The sequence below is a fragment of the Alnus glutinosa genome, chromosome 10 (assembly GCF_958979055.1).
Source record: "Alnus glutinosa chromosome 10, dhAlnGlut1.1, whole genome shotgun sequence".
NCBI lineage: Eukaryota > Viridiplantae > Streptophyta > Magnoliopsida > Fagales > Betulaceae > Alnus > Alnus glutinosa.
Window position 1 is genome coordinate 22,428,983 of NC_084895.1, and position 25,402 is coordinate 22,454,384.

Here is a 25,402-nt window from a genome sequence, read left to right on the forward strand (position 1 = left end):
CATCAAAACCCTAACTTCCAACAAACCCTCGAAATCCAAAAACAAACCAAAAAGATCCTTACCTGTGGCCGGAGGATAACCCGTATGACGGAGAAGGGGTGGGCCCGCCGCCCTTAACGTAAGCGCCTGAGGAGCCCTGCTGCTGATAGGAGCTCGTGGATCGCTTATCGGATTTCCGGTACTGTGTCGTATTGTCTATCGGATCTTCTTCATCTGGATCCTGATACTGACCCAACAATTTCTGTATGCATGCGTGCATTATTCGTTCAGTCAATACTTTCTTCTTGTACAACTCCCTAATCAATCCAATGTTATCCAACATTGGTCTTCTAGCCATAATTCTCTTCTCTACTCTTTCCTCTGCTGACTGTTTGATCTCACCCTCTTCATCAGCTTTATTAGCTTCTTCTTCCTGCTCTCTTTCCCCCCTCTCAAATTCCTCCTGGCACTTGTTCAGAAGAATTCTCTTGAAAGTTACCTTTTCATTACCTTCATTGAAATCAGGCAACTCCTCAGCCAGATGACTACATAAATCAGCATACATCTCACAGTAAATAGGCTCCATTAAAGCTCTGTAAAAAATCTGTGAGACGACACCTGTTAGAGTGGCAGCATTGTCAATGTTAACAGCTTTCACTTGCTCAAAAAGTTTCTCAAAGTTCGTTGGAGTAAGTTTGTTTAAAATAGCTCTTATTTGCCTTTGCTTTGTCTCTTCCTCATCCGCCACTTTACCCACTTCATACTTCTTCTCAGCTTTGTGCATCATCAGTAATGGAGTTTGAGGAGAAGGAATTAAGCCCTTATCCTTTTGTTTTCTCCTTGCCTTTTGCGTTCTACTTGCCTTAGAATCAAAAAGATAATTCTGATAATTATAAGATGCAAAACCCCAGATAGCCAGAAGCATAGCAATTACCTTGACGTCATTCATCTTGTCATGGAAAACTATCATAGTAGCAATAGGAGTAACAGCCAAAGAGGAAGTACTGATAACATTGGAGAAGAGAGATGACACCATAAAAATCAAGCCCACAACACCAACAGAACAAATCTGCCAAGCCACAGCTGTCCACACCAAAGTCATTACATAAGAAACTCTTCCTGCACCAAAACCCTCCCTTTCCCCATGCAAACTCTTCCACTCCCCACTTGCAAAAAGACCCACAATAGAAACACAAGTAGCAACAAGTGATGTATAGATTTGCATTTCCAAAACCACAGAAAATGTTTCCCTTTTTAGAACCTTTTGGAAGGAAAGCTGCATCAGGGAAAGCAAAAGAGAGGAAAGTGCAGAAGCTCCTAGGGTACAAAGGAGGCAAGTGATATATTTCCTCCTAGAAACTCCTGATGGTCCTTCAGAGTCTTCATTGACTGCAATCAGGGCAGCAGATAATGAGAGGACAACCAGAGAGTTAACAATTGAAGCAGTGAACTTCTGAGAATTGATGTAGTAAGAGAAAACCGCATTAAAAGCTAATTGGGATACACATATGAGGGAGTAAGTAGAGGCAGGAAGGTACAAGAGTCCAACAGAATACATCATTTTGTCACCAGATATCAGAACTCCAAGAGAGAAGTAGATCAAGGCATGAATTTTAATTGAGGGCGGGACCAAAGAAGTTGAAGGTTGCTGAGAGGAAGGGGTAAGAAATAGTGGGATGAAAAGGATTGGGAAGCCAGCAGTTTGAACAAGAGTAGCCATCCATTTACCATTCCCACCCTGGACATAATAAAATCTCCCAATAAGAACAACAGCAGATTGGCCCACAGCGAGGAAGAAAATGTTTAGTGCCACCAAAAACCACCATTGCCACTGCTTGATTTTTCTCAGTAATAACTGGTTGGTCAAGGTTAGATCTTTGATCATGAGTTCCAAGTTACCTGTAATTGGATATTAAGCATGTCAAAACAAGGTTCAGAATCCTTATTAAAATAAGGGTTTCATCAATCCTCAAAATTCACAGATTGTAGTATTTAAATTTAAAGTGATCCATCCAAGAACAATAATCAAGTATAGCAACATTTATAAAGACTCATTCTCTACAATTTGAGTTTTCTGATACACCAGCTGCATAGATAAAATCACCATATATTGAAATAATTAGTCACTTCTCAAAATGGTTTGATATGCAGAAGGCCTGTATCAAGGTCTAGTAAGAATACTTATGTGGCAATATGAGATCAAATACATGGTTCTCTAGTTTTGAAATGATCCAATATATAAGATGCTCTTTTACTTTAAATTGTGGGGAGTTTAGAAAAGATTCCATAAAACATATCTAGTGTCAAAAATAGGAGATTTTTTTCTATGTCATTTATAAAAGATGTCTTCCTTATAACATTTATCAGGTTGACGACCCATAGTGATGATACTAAAAGATAGCCTAGAGTAAAATGATGGCTTGGCCAAAGTAAAGAACTCAAAATGAAAGCTTCTTTTAGAGGGGAGTACTTGCTCCATACACGCATATTTTGATTCCAAAAATCATGGATAAGAGGTGAAAAATAAACACTAAGGTTGCTGGAACCGGTACGCAATTGATTCAACTATGGAATCCTAATAATTGAAATTTGATCATTAATTAATATAACAAAAATTTAAAAGAGAGAGAGAGACCAGCGTCATAAGACTGTCTTTCCTCCGACTGAACATCCTGAGTAGGTGGTACTCCACGGTAACCATCCATCTGAGCGTTTGGGGAAGACAACATCATTGACCCTGTTGGACCAAAATCCATAGGTGCCCCTCTTGCTGAATTGTTTATGCTCGAAGCATGACCCAACCAGCTAACTTGCGCCTGTCGTTTTTTACCAGCATCTCTGTGCACTTCATTAATCTTTTTCGGCCCTTCAACTTTCCTCCTCTGCTGCCATTTATTCTTTCTCAAATCAATTGCATCCTTCAACATGAACCTGACACTAGAAGATAAATTCATATTATTGGATAGCGTCTTCATTCTCTCAAAATATCTATCCATATGCTCCTTAGCCTTTTTATGGTCGATCATCTCCCCAATATTACTCATTAATTTGCACAAAGCTTCAACATATTCTCCATCAGGATCCTGACACTGACCCAGAAATTTCTGTATGCATGCGTGCATTATTCGCTCAGTCAACATTTTCTTCTTGTACAACTCCCCAATTAATCCAATGTTACCCAACATTCGTCTTCTAGCCTTAACTCTCTTCTCTTCTCTTTCCACTGCAAACTGTTTCATCTGACCCTCTTCATCAACTTCTTCTACTTGCTCTCTTTCCCCCCTCTCAAATTGCTCCTGGCACTTGTTCAGAAGCACTCTCTTAAAAGTTATCTTTTCATTGTCTTCATTGAAATCAAGCAACTCCATAGCCAGATGACAACCGAAATTTACATACATCTCACAGTAAGTAGGCTCCATTAAAGCTCTGTCAAATATTTGTGAGATGACACCTGTTAGAGTGGCAGCATTGTCAATGTTAACCGCTTTCACTTGCTCAAAAAGTTTCTCAAAGTTCGTTGGAGTAAGTTTGTTTAAAATAGCTCTTATTTGCCTTTGCTTTGCCTGTTCCTCATCCGCCACTTTACCCACTTCATATTTCTTTTCAGCTTTGTGAATCATCAGTTCCTGATTACCTGTAATTGGATATTAAGCATATCGAAACAAGATTTAGTATCCTTATGAAAATAAGCGTTTCATCAATCCACAAATTGTAGTATTTAAACTTAAAGTGACCGATCCAAGAACAGTAAATCAAGTATAGCAACATTTATAAAGACTCTTCCGCTACAATTTGAGTTTTCTGATACACCAGCTGCATAGATAAAGTGACCATATATTGAAATAATTAGTCACTTCTCAAAATGGTTTGATATGAAGAAGGTCTGTATCAAGGTCTAGTAAGAATACTTATGTGGCAATATGAGATCAAATACATGGTTCTCTAAAGATCCAATATATAAGATGCTCCTTTACTTTAAATTGTGGGGCGTTTAGAAAACATTACATAAAACATATCTAGTGTCCAAAATAGGAGATTTTTTTTCTATATCATATATATAAGATGTCTTCCTTGTAACATTTATCAGGTTGACGACCTAGAGTGATGATACTAAATGATAGCCTAGAGTAAAATGATGGCTTAGCCAAAGTAAAGAACTCCAAAGGAAGGCCGAGAAATTTTCATTACTCCTTATAATCCAAGAAAACTAAAGGGGAGAACTTCCTCCATACACGCATATTTAGTGAAAAATAAACAACACTACGGTTGCTGCAGTATGTAATGGATTCAACTATGGAATTCTAATCATTGAAATTTGATCATTAATTAATAGAACAAAAATTTAAAAGAGAGAGAGAGAGAGAGAGAGAGAGACCAGCCTCATAAGACAGTATTTCTTCTGACCGAACATCCTGAGTAGGCGGTACTCCACGGTAACCATCCATTTGAGCGTTTGGGGAAGACAACGTCGTTGATCCTCTTGAACCAAAATCCATAGGTGCACTTCTTGCTGACTGGCTTATGCTCGAAGCATGACCCAACCCGCTAACTTGCGCCTGTTGTTCTTGAGAAGCATCTCTGTGCACTTCCTCAATCTTTTTCGGCCCTTCAACTTTTCTCCTCTGCTGCCATTTATTCTTTCTCAAATCAATTGCATCCTTCAACATGAACCTGACCCTAGAAGATAAATTCATATTATTGGATAATGTCTTCATTCTATCAAAATATGCATCCATATGCTCCTTAGCTTTTTCATGGTCGATCATTTCTCCAATAGTACTCATCAATTTGCACAAAGCTTCAACATCTTCTGCATCAGGATCCTGATACTGACCCAGAAATTTCTGTATGCATGCGTGCATTATTCGCTCAGTCAACATTTTCTTCTTGTACAACTCCCCAATTACTCTAATGTTACCCAACATTCGTCTTCTAGCCTTAACTCTCTTCTCTTCTCTTTCCTCTGCAGACTGTTTGATCTGACCCTCTTCATCAGCTTTATTAGCTTCTTCGTCTTGCTCTCTTTCCCCCCTCTCAAATTCCTCCTGGCACTTGTTCAGAAGTACTCTCTTAAAAGTTATCTTTTCATTGTCTTCATTGAAATCAGGAAACTCCATAGCCAGATGACAACAGAAAGTTACATATATCTCACAGTAAATAGGCTCCATTAAAGCTCTGTCAAATATCTGTGAGATGACACCAGTTAGAGTGGCAGCATTGTCAATGTTAACTGCTTTCCCTTGCTCAAGAAGTTTCTCAAAGTTCGTTGGAGTAAGTTTGTTTAAAATAGCTCTTATTTGCCTTTGCTTTGCCTGTTCCTCATCCGCCACTTTACCCACTTCATATTTCTTCTCAGCTTTGTGCATCATCAGTTCCTGATTACCTGTAATTGGATATTAAGCATGTCTAAACAACTTTTACTATCCTTATTAAAAGATGGGTTTCATAAATCCACAAAATTCACAGATTGGAGTAGTATTTAAACTTAAAATGATCAATCCTAGAACAGTTAATCAAGTATTGCAACATTTATAATGACTCTTTCTCTACAATTTGAGTTTTCTGATACACCAGCTGCATAGATAAAATGACCATATATTGAAATAATTAGTCACTTCTCAAAATGGTTTGATATGCAGAAGACCTGTATCAAGATCTAGTAAGAATACTTAAGCATAATCTTTAGAAAACATTACATAAAACAAATCTAGTGTCAAAAATATGAGATTGTTTTCTATATCGTATATATAAGATAGCCTGGAGTAAAATAGTAGCTTATCCATAGTAAAGAACTCCAAAGGAAGGCAGAGAAGCTTTATTTGGTCCTTATAATCCTAGAAAACAAGAAGGGGAGTACTTGCTCCATACACGCAGATTTGGATTCCAAAAGGCATGCATTATGCATAAGAGGTGAAAAACAAACAACACTAAGGTTGCACTAATCAGTATGTAATTGATTCAACTATGAAATTCCCATCATTGAAATTTGAACATTAATTAATATAGCAAAAATTTTAACGAGAGCGAGAGAGAGATAGAGAGAGACCTGGCAATGGCATGGTGTTTAATTACTGGGATAACTTGGGCCCTGCGAAGATAACCATTAAGAATCTAAGATTACATGAGAGAATGAGAGAGCCTTTGAGAGGGCATTGGGTAACACAAACTAAAAGTTTCTGTTCTTCCTTTTTCTTTTCTCTTCTTTCCTTAAAGCAGATGGCATACTTCGTACAATAATTGCCAAGGTGACGGTTTAGAAACCAATCAGAAAGAGAAATGCTACTTTTACTTTATTTACTGTCGAAGTGTCTACTTCTTTCTTCTTCTCCTTTTATTTTTTTTATTTTTTTTTTAACATGTCCACACAATAAGAGAGAAATTCAAATTAGTGTTTACTTCTTTATTAAGTTAGGATATGACAGTCAAAATTATCATCCATGTAAAATATTAATTTATTCAAAATTTAACTATAATTTTTACTGCACCTAAGAATAAACACTTGAAATTATCATCCATGGGATCTGACTGGATCTGGCCAAAATGACCGGGATCTGGAATCTGACTGGATTCGGAAGAGTTCGACCAGAATCCGGCCATTTTGGTAGGATTCAGCCAAACATGCTCGTCGGAATCTGACAACTGCGACCGGACGTTGCCAGATTCCGACGACAGTTACATTTTCTTCTTTCGTAATTTTTTCGTGCGAACCAAACACCGAAAAATATTTTCAAAAAAATTATTTTTTCTGAAAGTGATTTCGTCGAAAATATTTTACAACAAAAACCATTTTATATCGAAACAAACGGAGCATAATTCAAAATTTAATGATAATTTTTACTGCACTTAAGAATAAACATTTAAAAATATATGTTTATTGTCACGCTAATGAATAAACACTTGAGAGCAAGTATTTTGAAGTACAAGTAATATTTATCAATCATTTTCTGATTTATACTCTTAAATGCTTACACTTTAATGCAGCGTGACAGTTGTTTCATCAGCTTTGTACGACAACATTTTTTTAATTTCAATCGCTTTCTTTCTTTCAATAACTATCACGTTTCTTTCAATCGGGAGTTGGTTTGTAGCAGTTGGTAGGGAACATTCCGTAGATACTACTTTCAGAAGAAAGCTCAGCCAGTTGTTCCAGAGAAAAGGGTATCCTCGGGAAGACATGCTTTTTTAACAGATTATCCTTGTTGTATTCAAGATCTTATTGTTAGGGAGAAGTCTTGAGCATGTTTGGTAATCTGTTTTGGAAACAGTTTTTTGTAGGGTCGGTAATTTTGACACGATCCGACAACTCGATACGAACACGATACGAAATTAGCGGGTTTGGGTCTACCTTAAACGGGTTTGGGTCATAAATGGGTCTACCCGTTTATCTTGGTTTGGCGGGTCGGGTCGCAGGTCACCCGCGGGTGACCCGCCAGACACGATTAATTTCTTCTCTTTTTTTTTTTTCTTATTTCTTTTTTGGGTTAAAAAAAAAAAGAAAGAAAAGGAGAATGGCCTAATGGGAAATTGTCAAATTGGGGGGAATGATTTGAAAAGTGAAAAGTTGAAAACAAAAGATTCAAAACTCAAAAGAATCAAAACAGTGAAAACACAAACAAATATATATATATATTCTTAGATTCTTAAATTCTTAAATTCTTAAATAATATAACAAGTTTCTTAAACTCTTAGCTTGTTAGTAAGTAGTAACTTAATATATATATTCATAATCACTTACTAATTTTATGTTTATTTTATCTCTTTTTATGTAAAATTTTATAGCATTTGATGGAGTCGATCCTGATGCACAAAAGACTCAATTGAAACTTTATTTGGATGAACCCAAGTATTTGGAGAAGAACACGACATTTGACATCCTTTCATTTTGGAAATGAAATGAATTTCGTTATCCTGAAGTAGCTGCCATGGCTCGTGATGTTTTGAGTATTCTTATTTCTACTATTGCTTTAGAATCCACTTTTAGTATTGGTGGACGTGTGATTGATCAGTAATTATTCTGTTTTTTTCCTTTAGGTATTGGAGTTGAATGACGAAGATGGGCATGTCAAACTAACCTGCGTTGGACCCAATCTGATGGACAATGAGCATATGTAGGTCATTCAAGAAATCAAGACTCAAGAGTGGACAATTATGATGCAGTTTTTTGTATTTGTAAATTTGTAATGATGTTGTAGTGTTTTTTTTTTTTTTTGTTATTTGATTAGACAATTAAACATATTAAGTGATTTGGTGCTAGCCTACTAGGAGACTAGGAGTAGGAGTTTAGAGATGAATTGCTAAAATTATTATTATTTCATTTAAATACCAACAAAAAACACCCCCCAAAAAAAAAAATTATATATATATATATAAAACTTTTAAGCTAAACGGGTCAAACGGGTCGTGTTGACCCGATTCGACCCATTATGTTAAACGGGTCTCACGGGTCGTGTCGAGTGACCCGTGAAATTATCGTGTCGTGTCTGGAGCCCCGACCCGTTAACATAAACGGGTCGTGTCTTGGTCTAGGCTAAACGGGTCGCGGGTCGTAACGGATCGTGTCGGGTGACCCGTTTTGCCAGCCCTGGTTTTCTGTTTCCAAAACAGAAAACCGTGTCTGAAAATTGTCTGCTTGCGTTTGGCAACCGGTTTTAAAAACAAAAACGTAAGAAAACAAAAACGCATGAAACATGAAATATGAAAACAATTTAGAGTTGTTTCCAAAAACAGGTTTGTGTTTTCTATCCAAATACGCTCAAAACACGCGCGGATCCTATTTCCAACTTAAGTGCACAGTGTCGCACGATACCCATGATCCATGGTTCTAATCTCCACAAATCCATTTTTCTTTGCCTTCTTTATCCTGCTCGGCTTGCTCGCATTCATTCCCCACCTATAAACTCAGACAAAAATCACTCCCCCAAGTGCAACTCAGTGCCATCACTCTCCTCCTATTTGCCTTCATCTACCCTATGAGCCGGGAATCGATTGCAAGTTTTGGTTCTATTTTTAAGGAACCCATTGATTAGCAGCTCGTGTTCCAGAGGATCGAAGAAAACTTTGTGTGAATGATCAACTCCTCTGTTGCGGCGGCTCCAATCAGTGCACTTGTTCGTAGGTTTTGTGGGTTTTTTTGATTTATGTGGGTTTGCTTGTTTGATTCAATTCCTGTGCATTTGTTTGGATAACTTCTTTGTAAGTTTTTTATCGCACTTTTGGGTGATTTCTAATTCTGTGGCTTTTGGATGTTTTGGGTCAATGTGATATTGCATATGTTATGGGCTAATTTGAATTAATTTTGATGAAATTGAACAAGCCATACAGTACATTTCTACATGGCTTGTTTTGAGTCAATGAATGCATTTATGTATTTTGTATGGTTTGTGAAGGAATGGGTATGTAATCTCAGATGCTATTTGATTGTTTTTACCAAAGTTCCAAAGCAAAGCCTTTATTCCTGTTAATCCCTTTCCTCTTTGACAATTGTTTTGAAGACTACAATGGAGATGGGAGAACTACTGGGTTGTTGTTCATGTACAATTCTTTGATTGGAAGTTACACTTCTGCTGGACATGGTGGTGATACTATCTTGCTTTATATTGAGATGGTGGTTGCGGGGCATTGCGCCTGGTAAATTCACGTTTCCGTTTTTGCTGAGCTCATGTAAGGTTTTGTGAGGGTAGTTGTTAAGATGGGTTTAGAGGGAGATGTGTTTATCGGGAATTCTTTGGTTCAATTTTATTCAGAGTGTGGGAAGATAGATTATGCATGGAAGATGTTTTATGGAATGCTTGAAAGAAATGTTGTGTCGTGGAATAGTTTGATTTGTGGTTATGCTGGGAGGGGTTGTCCGGAGGAAGCTCCTGAGAATTGATTTTAGCATTGGCTAATGTTTCATTTTTGCATCATTTTTTGTCAATCATTTTTGCATCATTTTTTGTCAATCAGTTTCATGGTTGATTAATTTAATTTTATTGGACAAGTTTATCCAAAAATATGGGACACACTATCAAGTCTAATGACATAAATTTGACAAAATTCTGTTTGGAAATCACCTAATAAATGGATAGAAACAAAAAATTGAAAACAAAAAATATATAGAAGCGTCAAACAATTTTCTATTTTCTTCTTAAGTGAAAACTGTTTTGAAAACAATTGTCCAAACGCCTTGGGTGCTGTTTTCTATTTTAAAAACTGTTTTTGAAAATAGTTTGCCAAACATTTTTTTAATGAAAAAACAACATAAAATGGTTTTTTGTTTCTGTTCTGGAAAACAATTTTCAAACACAAAAACAAAAATCGATTTGCCAAACGAGCTCCTTTTCTCTAGATCCTTTGCCAGGATCATGATGTATCTGCTAGTCTTTGCAATGAAGATTTGTTTTTTCTTTGTTAAAAAAAACAGAAAATGAGGACAAATTACTATTTTTTATTGCAACTGTCACTCTTCATCTCCTCTGCATCGTCTACTTTTCTGATTTCCTGTCGTAAATATATAGCTTTTATAAAGAGGCAAGATTAATGATAAAAAATACATTTTTATATGAAGATTATTTTTTTACAATGGTGATATGACAGTTCCAACAAATATTTGGATCATACATTGTTAATAAATAAATAAATAAATGATTGAGATTATCATGTCAGTTCAAATGCGGAGATGTTTCACACAAACATAATGATGTTACACCGTTTGGGATTAGGTTAGGCACATTTAAATATAAATTTTTTCAATTTTTCATATTTTTATTTTACTTTATTTCACATCAATCACTTATTATTATGAGAAATGCTAAGAGTACTAAATCTTTTACTAGGAGATGATTACTAAGATGATATGAAGCTTATTCATTAGTACTCGTAGTATTTTGTTTTTATTAATTGTTTTGATCATCTTCAATGAATAAGCTCCACATCATCTTAGGAACTATCTTTTAGTAAAAGATTTAATATTCTTAACATTTTTCGTAGTAATAAGTGATTGATGTGAGATAACGTAATCCGATGAAAAGGAACAATTATCGGAAGGTGTTGTAATGGGTGGTGTGCATGCATACGAAAATTTTCAACCAATTTGAACCAACCAATTTCTCAAAAACCCATGATTGACGCAATGGCTCAGCCTCAGGTGCCGAAACCGTGGAAATATGAGGCTTTTGCCGCACACTCATTTACTTTTAGATATCATCATTAAATTATATTGTTTCATAGTCCGATTGGGATTGCATTAGAAAAATATAACTTTTGTTTAAAGGTTAAATATCTCATTAGTATTTGAGTTTTAAGCATTTTTAAATTTAGTATTTAAATTTTCATTTGTATTATAGGTGGTACTTGAGTTAAGGGTAAAAACTCATTTGGTACCTCTGTTAGATTTTCCGTTCAAATTTTAATAGCTCGTTATGTATCAACTCCTAAGGTTAACACATGGCACTATATAAAAATAAAAAATAAATAAATGACAAAATAATAAAATAATAAATTTAAAATAATAATAATAATAAAAAAAAAAAAAAAAAAAAAAAGAAGAAGAAGAAGAGGGGCCACATTTTGGGTGGCCGAACCACCCCCCATCCCATGGCAAAAAAAATAAAATAAAATAAAAAATTGATGGATTTTGGCGCCTGAACCACCCGCATGGGCAAACCCTCAAATTTTTTTTTGATGGGTTTTGGCCCTTAAGGATGGCTGAATCACCTCCTAGGGCCACGGTGGGGGTGGCTCCAAGGGCCAAAATCCATATTTATTTATTTATTTTTTTTGCCATAGAGTGGTTCGGCCACCCTGATGATGGCCAAGGGGGGTGGCTCAACCATCCTTCTTTTTTTTTTTTAAATTATTTTTTTATATTTTTTACTTTTTATATAGTGCCACATATCAACCTCAGTGGTTGACGCGTGGCAAGCCTACGAGCCGTTAAAATTTAGATGAAAAATTTAACAAAGGTACCAAATGAATTTTTACTCTTAACTCAGGTACCACCTATGATACAAATGAAAACTCACGTATTAAATTTAAAAACGCTTAAAAGTCAGGTACCAATGAAGTATTTAACCTTTTGTTTAATGACAAAGTTAGAAAGAGATTTATAGGAAAAAAAAAAAAAAAAACCCCCTTTATTTTTCAGATTCTTCCAAAAGTGTGTTTTGGGCTTTTTTAGAGCAAAAACATTTTTTACCAACCAAACTTATTTTTGCTCGGCACAGCTTTTTATGTACTAAAAACACTTTTTTGAGCTCCTTAACATAATCTCAAACAAGTTTTTAGTCCTCATTGTTGCTTAATTTCTAAAGCATTTTGACCACTCCTTGTTGCTTTACCTTCCTCATTAGTCTTTTTCAAAACTCAAAAGAAGAGTGAATGTGCTGTAAACAATGGACAAAGTTTTTCTCTCCTGTTGAATCTATTAAACTGATATATGTCTTTAGAGAAAATAATTTGGAGGAAAATTTTGTTCATTAATGATAAAAATGTGAGGCTATAGAAGACATCATAACCTCAGACTTTTTTAGTTCTCATTTCATAACTTTCTTTCACATTCTCCAATTTGTCAAATAGTAATGCTACTTTTCACACTTATATATCACACTCATTTTACATCGGCTTAGTGTGTTAGAAGTAACTGGCATGAGAATCCACTTAAAACGTATCACGTCAGCCAGTACAAAATAGATGTGAAGAGTATCGTTACTTTTGCAAATACACATTTTGGGAACCAAATTAAATAGACTCTAATATGCACTTAAGATGACCTAATTTATTTGCAATACCATTGGCTACTATCTATGAATCTTCTAGGACAGGGCCATCATCAAATGATAAATATCCCAATCGATAGTTTTAAGGAATGTGATATTATTTAGCATCTTGTCAAATATTAATTTCTAAACCATTATTTTTGGCAGTTGGAAACAGAGACATGTGATAGAAATATCAGACAAATTCATCTTTGTTTTAGAAGATCCAATTCTTGTGTTGCTCATGGCTCTCTAAAAAGAGTAATGCTACATATCATCTCTTTGTCTTCCTTTTGTCTCCCAAAATTGATGTGACTATTAAAATTACCATTGGATCATAAAATCCAATATTGATGTGGCTCCTTTTTGAAACAGTTATCACAAATCCTTGTGCTTCTCCCAATCGCAGCCTTTTGCAACAGGAAGAGTTATCAATGAGCTTTGGAAACACCCATTTGCATTGAAAAGCCAAGTAAGCCATGTGATTCCCAGGAACAAAAAAAAAAAACAAAAACAAAAAGTAAGATATGTGATTGTTAATCCTAGAGTGCTATTAATTGTAAATCAAGAAGTTGAGATAATTAGAGAAAAAAGAAAGAAAAAATTAAGAAAGAATTTCACTTATCATCTCTGATCTTTCATCACTTTTGAAATAAAGTATTTAAACTTTAAAACGTGTAAATTTACGACATTCATCTTTCAATTTTAACCCTCGGTTAGAATTTTTCGTTAAATCCTATTAAAATTCTGAAAATACCATTCTTCTTTTTCTTATTTTTTTTTAAGGAAAAAAATAAAGAAAAAAAAATTGCAAGGATTTAGGTGTTGGATGGAATTTAACGGAATTTACAAAAATACTCATGCTTGAATTTTTGAATTTTTTTGAATTTATTTTAAAAGACAAAACACAAGGGTATTTTGGAAATTTTAGATAGAATTTAACTAAAAATTTTAACGGGGGTTTAAGATCGAAAAAAATTTAAAGATGTAAATTTTAAAGTTTACATCAAAACTTTAAAATTTGTAATGACAAGTTTTAAAGTTTGAGTACTTTATTTCAAAAGTAATGAAATATCAAACGTTAATTGTAGTTTTCACAAAAATTAATAACTTCAAGGTGATCAAAGCTATAAAACTTGTAAGTAATGGATTGAGATCGCCTATAAATAATAGAAGCTCAAGCAGCGAAGAGAACTATTTTTTCGACACCTTTTTTCCGAAAAATATTCCCAGCTAAACATCAAAACAAACAGAGCCTAATGTATTGAAAACAAACCAAAAATTAAGCACGAATCTCACTCGCTGTCTCGATTTAGCACCAAATTTAGAGGCAAAATATCATTTTCATTGTGCATACAATTACTCATTGCCAGTGCAATAGGATTAGGATATTTCTGTTACTTGTACAAAACACCTAATGTAAGGTTTTAGAAGGTATATCAGCCACAGGAGCACTTGACATTGCAGGTGGTCCTCTCCCAAGACCGCCTTGAGGTCCAGAAGTAGTAGAAGCACCTGTGTGAACTTCCGAAATCAAATTCGGCCCTTCAACCTTCCTCCTCTGCTGCCATTTATTCTTTCTCAAATCAATTGCATCCTTCAACATGAACCTGACCCTAGAAGATAAATTCATATTATTGGATAATGTCTTCATTCTATCAAAATATGCATCCATATGCTCCTTAGCTTTTTCATGGTCGATCATCTCCCCAGTAGTACTGATCAATTTGCACAAAGCTTCAAGATCTTCTTCATCAGGATCCTGAGACTGACCCAGCAATTTGTGTAAGCATGCGTGCATTACTCGCTCAGTCAACATTTTCTTCTTGTACAACTCCCCAATTAATCTAATGTTACCCAACATTCTTCTTCTAGCCTCAACTCTCTTCTCTTCTGTTTGCTCTGCAAACTGTTTGATCTCACCCTCTCCCTCAGCTTTATTAGCTTCTTCTTGCTCTCTTTCCCCCCTCTCAAATACCTCCTGGCACTTGTTTAGAAGAACTCTCTTGAAAGTTACCTTTTCATTATCTTCATTGAAATCAGGCAACTTCCCAGCCAGATGACTACAAAAATTTACATACATCTCACAGTAAATAGGCTCCATTAAAGCTCTGTCAAAGATCTGTGAGACAAAACTAATTAGAGTGGCAGCATTGTCAATGTTAATTGCTTTCACTTGCTCAATACGTTTCTCGAAGTTCGTTGGAGTAAGTTTGTTTAAAATATCTCTTATTTGCCTTTGCTTTGCTTGTTCCTCATCCACCTGACGTGGATCCCTCCCTGAACTGAAATTACCAGATAGCTTACTCCACCTATCTTCTTCTACCACACCACTACCACGACGTTCAATTCGAGATCCCCCACTTGGCCTGTCTATTATTCTCCCAGGATTAGGGTATGAATCACGTTCAACATGATGAGAGATATTGAAATTAGCACTCATCAAGGTCTCTGTTTCAGATGTAATCTCAAAACCTTTTGGAAGGACGAGATATTGCTCCGTGAATTTCAAGAGGAAATCTCTGGAAGGTTTTTTGGCTGTAACCACTTCTTCATCTTTGTCATGATTATCCAGTCTCCCAAAAACAACATTATCCAGTCTCCCAATAACCTGTTGTCCAGCAGCATCGGCTTTCTGAAGTATTTCTTTCTGCTTCTTCTTTCCTCCTTTAGCTTCTTTCTTCTTCTTCTTTCCTCCTTTAGCAGTATTCTTTGCCTTACTCAGATCAAGGCTTGGCTTATCCTTTAGAAAGGTGTAAATTTTTGCATAAAGATTAACGAAAAAGAGCTAAACTAAATTGGAAAATAATTAAAGGAAGGAAAGGGTCATACACAGCATAAAAGTACCTGACGTGGGTCCCTCCCTGAACTGAAATTACTAGATAGCTTACTCCACCTGTCTTCTTCTACCACACCACTACCGCGACATTTAATTCGAGATCCCCCACTTGGCCTGTCTATTATTCTCCCTGGACTAGGGTATGAATCACGTTCAATATGATGAGAGATATTGAAATTAGCACTCATCAAGGACTCTGTTTCAGATGAAATCTCAAAACCTTTTGGAAGGACAAGATCGTGCTCCGCAAATTTCAAGAGGAAATCTCTGGAATATTTTTTGGCTGTAACTACTTCTTCATCTTTGTCATGATTATCAAGTCTCCCAATAACATGTTGTCCATTATCTGAAACTTCTAATTTTGGTGTAGATATGTCAGCTGCATCTTCCCAATCATCAAGCTCAGCTTTGCTTGCCCCAGCCATTTCACTTGCTATAGAATCTACTTCGACAGCATCAGCAGGCGCCTGCTTCACATCCACAATATTAGAAGTGCTCTCAGTACTTTCCGTAGACACAGCAGTTTCTTTCTTTTCATCCAGGCCCTTATATGCATTATAAAGATCAGAAGTAGTCCCAGCAGCATCGGCTTTCTGAAGTATTTCTTTCATTTTCTTCTTTCCTCCTTTAGCAGTATTCTTTGCCTTACTCAGATCAAGGCCTGGCTTATCCTTTAGAAAGGTGTAAATTTTGGCATAAAGATTAACGAAAAAGGGCTAAACTAAATTGGAAAATAATTAAAGGAAAGGGTCATACACAGCATAAAAGTACCTGACGTGGATCCCTCCCTGAACTGAAATTACTAGATAGCTTACTCCACCTGTCTTCTTCTACCACACCACTACCACGACGTTTAATTCGAGATCCCCCACTTGGCCTGTCTATTATTCTCCCATTACTAGGGTATTCTTTGCCTTACTCGGATCAAGGCTTGGCTTATCCTTGGAAACTGATGCTGCAAATGAGACCAAACCGCTGCCAAAATTCTCTGCAATTTCCCCTTCATGTTTTGAAGTTGCTTCCAGAAGATCAGGGGTCAGAATAGCAGACTGCTGATCTGATATACCAGACATTGTAACAACTTCTTTACTGCCTATGCTATCACTCCTTGAAGGAACATCCAAAGTTGAGGCCTTCTCACCATTAGAACTTCCAGCATCTGAGAAATCAGTTGTCCCATCCATCTCTGCATGACACTCCACAGGTTCAGCGAGCCCTCTCTGTGAAGTCTCTAAAGTTGGGACCTCATCACTTGCAGTTATTGCCTTCAGATCAGAATCCTGTCCAGATTGTTTGCCCTCAGTATGTTTAATAAGTTCTGAGGATTTTAACGAAACAGGCTCCGATGATATCTCACTACTCTGAACATCTTGTTTGAACTCCAATTCAGGCAATCTGCTTTCTCCTTGTTCATCCTTTGACACAGTTTCATGTAGTAATTCTTCGTTCTGCAAAGATGATTCATCTAGCTTAGCAAGGTGAGCAGTCTCAAAGGAATCAACAATGATTCCGGAACCAGAAATTTCAGATGAGACACTGGTGGAGCCTTCTCCAACACTTTCAACCCTTAATTCAGAAGCATCAGTAGCACCACCAACTGTTAACAGTGATGGCCGGGATAATGAAACACTTTCACTAGACGTAGGTGTAGTAAGAGCTGGTTTAGCTTCTACAGCTCCAGAGAGTCCACTGCTAGAAGATATACCATGCTCTAGAGCCCGAGAATGGAAATTTGAGGTTGAAGTAGATTGGCTGCTAACCTGTAGAAAGGTGTCAATTTTTGCAAAAAGATTAACGAAAAAGGGCTAAACTAAATTGGAAAATAATTAAAGGAAAGGGTCATACAGCATAAAAGTACCTGACGCTGTGACTGGATGTGTCCTTTCTTGCCTGTCTTCTTTTGATGATCTTTGATAGAGTTTGATCTACCAAGTATTTCCCGTCTTCTGCCCTCATTATTAGGCACAACTACTGTAGATTCCTCGGATGGAGAAAACAAAGCAGAAGATAATGGATTGGATACCAGGCCCTCAGAAGAAATAACAGCAGACACTGCCGACTGGTTAGTTGCCACCGGCATCGACTTGGACACCAATGATTCAGTGTCATGTTTAGACTGCTGCAAAGAGCTTTCTGAACAAATCTCAGAATCCCTTTCAGGATGTGATGAGCTAGCTTCACCAGATGGTCTCACATGTTTAGGAGATTCACCCTTTTCAGCACCGTGTGAGCTATTTGGCCGCATTGAGTCTGCAACCTTTTCTCCAATAGAACCAGCACTTGGCTTAACTGTAACTGGAATCGTTGTTGACGGAGCAGAGGAGATTATAGTATGTAGATCACGGGAATGTTCCAAGTTTGGTAGATCTGCCACGCCATGCATTTGGGTCCCAGTCTTATTAACAGGTAAGGAACTAAGTGCAGGATTCATGAACGTCATGTTTTGGGGACCCTGTCCAACTTGATAATTAAATCTTGGCGCTTGGGAACTGGGTGCCATCTGGCTACTTGTTAAAGGAACAGAACTCTGAGGTGGATAGTATATAGGACTGGCATTGAAAGAATTGGGAGTATAAAAGCTCATAGTATGAGAAGGTGCATACGATGGAATAGGCTGGGATTGAGGAGGCACATTAGGGCGAGACCGTGGACCAGATGACCCGCCATCTGAATAAGAATCTGCCCGTTTATCAAGCCTCAACTCTTCATGTCTGTCTGGATGAGTAATCTTGACAGTAGTTTTACGCGGAACACCAAATTTTCCTCCCTGCTGCTGGGAGTACTGTGGGGACATGGTGATTCCCATACTGCTTAACTGAGGGGGCAACTGAGGACCCATTTGAGTGGTGAAACTCAAGCCCTGGCTTTGATGAATAATTCCTTGAGTCTGCATAGGATGGGGTTGGAGACCTTGAACAAACACAGGCGGTTGCACTTGAGGAGGATTTCTCATCGCTAAAGGCATATGCAACGGCATTTGAAGCGAAGCGGCAGCTGTCATACCCTGAGATTGAAGCTGCTGGTTGGGGCCACCATATTGCACAGAAACCTGTGACTGGTGAAACGGCATTGGCATGGACATCCCAGTCATAGGAAGACCAGGAGGCTTCTGTTGTTGGCTTGCTGGTGGTGCAGGTGAGACTTGTGCATCCTTTTTGGCTTTGGGCACTGGATATGCCTCCCCAGTATTAGGTTGATTAACAGCACCTGCATCCTTCCTAGGTAACTGCTGCTTGGATGCAGAAGGAGTTGGCAATGGAGCGGCAGATCTAAAAGAATCGTGGCGTGCCTGCAGATTAAAAATCACACAAAGATTTCTTAAATTATTAAATATAAATGCCAAGCGCGATAAATTTCCTACATCCCAAACTGAGTACTTGAATTATCCTAACACCAAAGGAAATGGTACACCAAAATTATACCAAGTTTGAATAGTACATTGTGCAAAGTTCCATAGTACTTGAAACAATAGACGAAAAGGAAGGGAGGACAGAGGATGCTACCATTAAGTCTCAGACTTTTAATAGACAAGCAGACCAGAAGACGAGACTCAAAAAAAAAATAAGTACAAACCTGGTCCCGTTTCTGCTCATCCAAATTTGGCGGGGCTGAGCTAGTTCGAGCAGGAACCTACAAACATGAAAATCAACACAATCATTTGAATCTATTAAAGAAGGTTAAGAAAAATGTCTAGCGCCATTCTATAGAGAAAAAAACTAAACAAATTGCATTTAGTGGATGTGAGAGCATAAGCATACCTGCATCCCATTCATGAAACCAGGACTTATGGACCCAACCTGGAAGGAGAATGCCTTAGACGCATCTCTAGGGGCTGATCCATAGAAAACCATTAAAAGCATATCATTAGTTATATTATTCTACTACTGCAAGTCAATGTCAAGATAAATAGTCTCCCACATTATAACAAAATTCTTATAATTCATGCATAGTGGAACTATGTCCAAAGCTTCTAGTCATACCCTTTATAGGTGTTCTGGGAGCTGCTGAGTCAGAGCTCATGGAGGCAGGTTGAGAAGTTGGAACCTTCGGAACAGTTCGGTTGCTTCTCTGAGGAGCCGACGACTTAGCTGGCTTGGCAGCTGGGCTTGCAACCGGTATATCAGATGCTCCTACCACACAACATTAAAAAAATAAAAATAAAAAACCATGTGAAAAAACAAACAAAAAATGAACAAATTCCATCCCAATCAAACAGGCAGTATCCATTATAAAACTCAATGACGCTTCCTTGAATTTCAATAAAAACCCATCAACATGGCAACATTCTCCAACAAAATTCACAAAGCAATAAACAATAACTCTAAAAGACAATTTTTTTTTTTTCTCTTTTAGAAAAACAATCTTACCATGAAATTGGGGCTGCACATGGGAACCATTCTGTACAGCAGCACTACGCGGCGTTGACACATTACTAGACTCCAACGAAGAGGAATTCACAGTGGGCACGCTTGCCCTAGACTGCCCTCCTTGTGCATTATTGTTATTCCTCTTCAAACTGAAACACACGCACCCAAAAAAAGAAACCAAAAAGATTGGAAATCCAAAACCCTAGAAATTTGTAAGCGATATCAGGTTAGGCCCTTTGGGCTTGTGTTTATAACTGATTGGGATTGAGTTTGTTAGTTGGGCTGAAGTAGTTAGTTTGTTATCTCATCTGTGGGCTTTAAATAGCGTTTGGAATTTGAAATCTGTATTGAGAGTTTTAGTTTATTTTGAGTTTTCGTAACTTGGGAGAAAACTGAGCTTCTCGAATTGCTCAGACCTATGTTCTTTTGATTCAATCAATATATCTTCTGCATTTTATCCATTCCATTTCTATTCTTCATCCATTTTCTATTCCTTTTCTATATTCAACGAGCATGTAACCCGTGCAATGCACGGATTGTTTTTAATTTTTTTTTTTTTTTTTTTATTTTCAGATTTTAATTTACAAAAAAATAACAAAAATAATGTACTTAAGAATAACCAACCTTTTTCTAAATTGTTAAACAAATTAGACAATGATAAATTATTTACGTATATATAACATATATTGTTTCCCAAATCTTAATTTGGTATGGGACTAAGAAATCATTAAATGATTTTAGATATGTCTATTTCAATTCTAACGTACCAAATTATTTTAAAGGGATGGTATAATTAATTTCATGAAGAACTGACAAAGGTTTAGCATATGGTGCTGGATAAGAATTTCATGCGAATAAGACTTCAATAAAAATAAGTCTTCTAGGTCTATTAGGTTGGGTTTATGAACATCGCAAAACCTTAAGATTTTGGGATCTAAATAACTTTGAGAGGAATACTATGAAAGTGTAAAGACTCTTATTTTTTCCTAAATAAAGATCAAACTCTATGTATTTTTACTTTTTAAACAATAATAAAATATAATATATGTAGTTTATTTTTATCTATCACCATCATTTCCCTAAATTCAAGGTAAATTTTACAGGAAAAATGAAAAATAAGCAAGTTGAATTAAAAATAATACATAAATTAAAAGAGAAAATACAGATAAAAAAACGTAAATAGAATAACATAACCATGGGAAATAAAGACAAACCACCAAAAAATGGAAAATGCTAATACAATAAAAAAGAATTGTATTTTCTGTATACTTCTATGGATCTAATGAAACCTCGCATGCTAATTTTGTTAAGCGCATAAACAATTTGCATTACACAAAGTAAAAAGGAAAAACTACTCAATAAACAGCGTAAACTAAAAAATCATCATACCTCGTACAAAAAACAACCATAAGAAACTCTCTCTTACCATCATTTTTCGAGATTTGGTGTAAAATTTACAAAAGGTAAAATAAGCAATTTGAATGAAAATTAATATATGTATTACATAAAAAAAAAAATAAGGACAAAAAGCGGAAACAGAAGAAAAGAATCATAGAAAATATTGACAAAAAAATGAAAAATGAAAAATACTAATGGAATAGAATAGAGTTATCTTTTATGTATATTTTTATAGTTCATATGAAACCTTGAAAGTCAATATTATCTATCAATAAACAAAGTGATTTAAATTTACAGTTTACGATTTAAATTCACAGTTTACTTAACGGACTCTTCTTATCAAAAAACAAAAACAAAAATAAGGACAAAGGATGGAACCGTAAGGATTATATTTTTTGTATATTTTTTCTGTTTTGAATAAAATTGATAAGTATAGGAAGAAGTCCCGCCAAAATGAGATTTTTTTTTTTTTTTTTTTTTCTCTTGACCTTCCTTTACATATATATCATAAAAGAAAATACTTTTAGCACAAAAATCAACAATAATATATAAATTAGAACATAAAATAAAGACAATAAATGAAAACAATATGCTAATATTATAAAAATAATTGTCTTTTCATTTTTTTTTTATTATATTTTCTCCGATTCCAGTGAATTCATAGCCTCATAGGTATAGTAAGAAGTTATGTCTAATAGAGATTTTTTTTTTTTTCTTTTTCCCGACCATCCTTTGCATATATAACGTTTTTTTTAAAATAAAAAATAAAAAATAAAAAAATAAAAAAAAATAAAACTACTTTTAGTACAAAAATAAAAATAATATATAAATTAGAACAGAAAATAAGGACAAAATATGAAAATGGACAACACGCAGAAACTGGAAAAATACTTCTATAATAGAAAAAGAATTGTATTTTTGGTATATAAATTAGAACATAAAATAAGGAAAAAAAAAATGAAAACGGATGACCAACTCAAATAATAGAAAAAGAATATATATATTTATTTTATATTATATTTCTTCTACCGATGGTGCAGAATATTTGTGAAAACATGCGTTCTATTCGGGTCAAATAAAATTTGCAAGTAGTGTTTAGAAACAGCTATTATTTTGTTGTTTGCACGTACGGACACTTCAGCACATGATTTTTAGATGGTAGGAAAACGAATTCCAAGGGGAATTAGAATTGAAGAAACAGAGTGGGAATACGTACTTGTTGAGAAGGCGCACCTGGGTTTGTTGCATGGGAAAAGGTTTTATAAGAATTTCATGAAGATGTAGAGTTCGAAAGAGAGAGGGAGATGGGTTTTCTAATGCAAGCAGGTTTGTGGGATTGCAAGAAGGAGAAAATGATTAACTAACGGTTATTTATTGTCTGCAGTTTTTGGAAGCGGTTGAAAAAAAAAAAAAAACTGTTTTTACATAAAAATAAGATACAATTATTTTATAGGGAGGGAAACTGTTTTTACACAAAAATAGAAACATTTGTTAGTTTAATGGAATGTCACTTGTCTAAATATTATGCTTTTACACAAAAGTAGGTGCACTTGTCATTTTAATGGAATGCCACTTGTTTTAATATTATGCATTCCTTCTGCTGATTCCTCTATTATATATATATATATATATATATATATATATATGATATTATGAGAAACTACAAAGCACGTTACAAATGGTATCAGAGATATACTATTCTACAAGGACAGACGGTACAACAATGTTGCAGATTCAACGTGACATTCATTCCTTACAGCACCAGATGGGTCATCTTTCAGAAATCAAGAAACAAATGGATGCTCTAACAGCAACCATGAACGCTCTGTTGCAAGAAAAGACAATGAGATCAGATATTGAAGAAAGAAAACAATTTGAAAATTACTATGAAGGGGAAAGTTCTGAAGGTGGAAGGCCTTACCAGCACCGGTTCAACAGGATGAATTTCCCAAGATTTGATGGGGAGAATCCAGCAATTTGGTTTTACCAAGCAACCCAATATTTTGATTTTAATCAAACTCAAGGTATGGACCGAATTCCTATTGCATCTTTTCATATGGTGGGTGAAGCTCTTATTTGGTTTCAAAATGTAGAATTTTGTGGATTAATAAATACTTGGGATAAATTTGCTAAAGCATGCTTAGTGAAATTTGGACTTACTGCATATGTTGACCCTATGGAGTCCCTAACCCCATTAAGACAAACCGATAGTAAAGATGAAGTTACAGAAGGACGAAGAGAAGTCACGGATTTTCAAGAAAATGAATGGGACAACCCTTGTGAGATTGTGCGAGAGGAAACAAGAAATGAGCAAAGCAAGAATAAAGATGAGGTTTCCAGTACTAAAGTGGAATCCGTGGAAGAAGAAATTCAAGAACAAATGTTTAACAGCTAAGGCGATTTGAACCCGAACGACGCGCAAAATCAAGAAATCAAGAACCCAAAATGGAGAAGTGCCACCAGCAACATCAAGAAATCAAGAATGAAGATATGTTAGAGAAAGTCGTCGGAAAATTTTTTTCAGACAGGGAGGCGCAATATTGTGATGCAGAGATTATCTTTGTTACAAAGCTAGGAAGAAATTTGGAGGATGGTACCCTTTTCTTTTGGTGTGCTAACTGGAGTCTTGATCCAGGAATAACATCGGTGATGAAGGCGACATCGAAGATGGTGGTGATCAAGGATTTGTACTTGTTTGTGCTTAACTACCCAACTGACCTTGAGTGCGGCTGTTGGATCTTTGATCCTGGAATTGAAAGAGGCGAAAGAGAAATGGGGAAGAAGACGAAGTACAAGGGAAGGAGTGAAAGCAGAGAAATTACAGTTCTAGCTTGGTTTTAGCTTTTGGGTTACTTTTGGGCTTTGGGCTCCAATTAATTGTAAATGTCCTATGAGTTGAAACTTGAAGAGTCAAAAGAGATGGAAATTTTTGCTGTTTTTGAGGAGAATTCTTGAGGATTCAAGAAGACAGTACACGGGGACAGATAGAAGCCATTAGAGAATTTTTGAGGATTTGCATTAGTGGGTTTTTCTTGTAAAACTGCACCTTGCCGCAAGGTGTTTGAAGGGGGTGAGGATTGTAAGGGATATTAGGTTAGGCCCTTTGGGCTATAACTTATTGGGATTGAGTTTGTTAGTTGAGCTGAAGTAGTTAGTTTATTATCTCTTATGTGAGCTTTAAATAGCTTTTGGAATTTATAATCTGTATTGAGAGTTTTAGTTTGTTTTGAGTTTTGGTAATTTGGGAGAAAACTGAGCTTCTCGAATTGCTAAGACCTATGTTCTTTTGATTCAATCAATATATCTTCTGCATTTTATCTGTTCCATTTCTATTCTTCATCCATTTTCTATTCTTTTTCTATATTCAATATTATGAGAAACTAGAAAGCACGTTACAAAATCCTTACCTGCGGCCGGAGGATAACACGTATGACGGAGAAGGGGCGGGCTCGCCGCCCTTAACGTAAGCACCTGAGGAGCCCCGCTGCTGATTGGAGCTTGCGGATCGCCTGTCGGATTTCCGGTACTGTGTCGTATCGTTCTTGTCCGACCTCGATTGATTGTATGACATATATCCTAGCCCTTAGATTCCCTTGCCTTCGCTTTCTCTTTCCCTTACCAACTTTCTCTGCAGGCAAACAAGATCCAAGATTACATGAGAGAATGAGAGAGGGTTTAAGAGGGTATTGGGTAACACAAACTAAAAGTTTCTGTTCTTCCTTTTTCTTTTTCTTTTCTCTTCTTTCCTTAAAGCACATGGCATACTTCGTACAATAAAGTTAGGAAACACTACGATAATTGCCAAGGTGATGGTTTAGAAACCAGTCAGGAGGAGAAATGCTAAGTTTACTTAACTTCTAAGTAATTTATTCAAAGTGTTTGCTTCTTTATTAAGTTATGATATGACATTGAAAATTATCATCGATGCGAAACATATTAATTAATTCAAAATTTATGATAAATTTTACTATCACATTAAAGATAGCACTTAAAGATAAACACTTGAAAATATATATATTCACTACTACGTTAATGAGTAAACACATGAAAGTGAGTATTTTAATTTGAAATACATGTAACATTTC

General features: G+C 35.9%; 1 pseudogene; it reads right to left on the reverse strand.

Moving 5' to 3' along the window:
* The window catches only part of LOC133879210 (uncharacterized), a 29,009-nt pseudogene extending 4,066 nt beyond the window's left edge, over positions 1 to 24,943 (reverse strand).
* Between the last annotated feature and the right edge of the window lie 459 nt (positions 24,944 to 25,402).